Source organism: Arachis duranensis, chromosome 2 (assembly GCF_000817695.3).
Source record: "Arachis duranensis cultivar V14167 chromosome 2, aradu.V14167.gnm2.J7QH, whole genome shotgun sequence".
Taxonomy (NCBI): domain Eukaryota; kingdom Viridiplantae; phylum Streptophyta; class Magnoliopsida; order Fabales; family Fabaceae; genus Arachis; species Arachis duranensis.
The window spans coordinates 50,567,458-50,569,517 of record NC_029773.3 but is presented as its reverse complement, the minus strand read 5'-3'; positions in this window follow the sequence as shown (position 1 = coordinate 50,569,517).

Genomic DNA, 2,060 nt, shown 5'->3' with positions numbered 1-2,060 from the left:
ATACTAAAAACATACTAAAAACAATGCCAAAAAGCGTATAAATTATCCGCTCATCACAACACCAAACTTAAATTGTTGCTTGTCCCCAAGCAACTGAAAATCAAAATAGGATAAAAAGAAGGGAATATACTATAGACTCCAAAATATCAAGGAAACTTAGCTCCAACTAGATGAGCGGGACTAGTAGCTTTTTGCTTCCGAACAGTTTTGGTATCTCACTTTATCCTTTGAAGTTCAGAATGATTGGCATCTATAGGAACTCAGAACTCAGATAGTGTTATTGATTCTCCTAGTTAAGTATAATGATTCTTGAACATAGCTAGTGTATGAGTCTTGGCTGTGGCCCAAAGCACTCTGTCTTCCAGTATTACCACAAAGATACATACATGCCACAGACACATACTTCGGTGAACCTTTTCAGATTGTGACCCAGCTTTGCTAGAGTCCCCAATTAGAGGTGTCCAGGGTTCTTAAGCACACTCTTTTTGCCTTGGATCACAACTTTATTTCTTTCTTTTTCTCTCTCTTTTTTTTCTCTTTCTTTTTCTTTCTTTTTTTTCGATATTTTTTTTTAATTCACTGCTTTTTCTTGCTTCAAGAATCAATTTGATGATTTTTCAGATCCTCAATAACAGTTCTCCTTTTCCTTCATTCTTTCAAGAGCCAACAATTTTAACATTCTTAAAACAACAAATTCAAAAGACATATGCACTATTCAAGCATTCATTTAGAAAACAAAAAGTATTGTCACCATATCAAACTAATTCAACTAGTTTCAAAGATAAATTCGAAATCCTGTACTTCTTGTTCTTTTGTGATTCGATATAAGATAAGACTAGTAGGAATAGAAAATAAGAAATTTAAATAGGCTCATAATGACAGAGGTTATCATAGAGTTAGGACTCAACAACCTTGACTTTGAGAAGTAGATGCTCCCTCAACTTGAGAGGAGAGCTTTTGGCATTTCAACTCTTGAAGTTCGCGCCCCTGCTTCTCTTGTTCCTTCAGCAATTTGCAGAGCATACAGTTCTGATTCTGCTGTTCTTCCTTAAGTTGCTCCATAGTTTCTTGCAACTTGGTGATAGATGCTTCTAGGCTGGCCCAGTAGTCAATTTCAGGAAATTCAGGGAGGAACTCCTGTGCCCTCTTTCAGGAAATTCAGGGAGGAACTCCTGCGCCCTCTTTTTGATAGAGTTGTCTTGCATTTGTCCTTCCATTGACTTCTTGGTGATTGGATGTTCAATGGGTATGAATTCATCTACTCCCATCTTCACCCCAGCCTCTTTACAGAGCAAGGAGATCAAGCTTGGGTAAGCCAGTTTAGCTTCAGTAGAATTCTTATTTGCAATTGTGTAGATCTCACAAGCAATCAGATGATGAACCTCCACTTCTTTTCCAAGCATAATGCAATGAATCATCACTGCTCTCTTGACAGTAACCTCAGAACGGTTGCTAGTGGGCAATATGGAACACCCAATAAAGTCTAGCCAACCTCTTGCAATTGGTTTGAGGTCTTCCCTCTTGAGTTGATTTGGGACACCCTTTGAATTGGTTATCCACTTAGCTCCAGGGAGGCATATGTCCTCAAGAACTTGATCCAACCCTTTATCTGCTCTCACCATTCTCCTATTAAAGGATTCAGGGTCATCTTGCAGTTGAGGTAATTTGAAGATTTCTCTTATTTTGTCCGGATGGAAGTAGATAACTTCCCTCTAACCATGGTTCTGTAAGTATGGAAAGCAGTTCCAGTCATTCTCTACTTATCTGTGGCTTAGTGATCACGGAAAAGCACACCAAACTTAGAGGTTTGCTTGTCCTCAAGCAAAAGAAAGGAAAGAGGAGAGAGGGAAGAAGAGCAAATTCGAATGGTGTGGGGAAATAGAAAGGCCGAACGTGTATTTATAAGGGGAGAGAAGAGATTTCGAAAAATTGGAAGGAGATTTGAGGAGATATGGAGAGAATTTGAGAGAAAGGTGAGTTTTTTTTTTTAACAAGATTTGAGATTGATTTGAGAGGGATTTGAAGAATGATTTTGATTTTTTGAAGATTTGAAGGGGAAT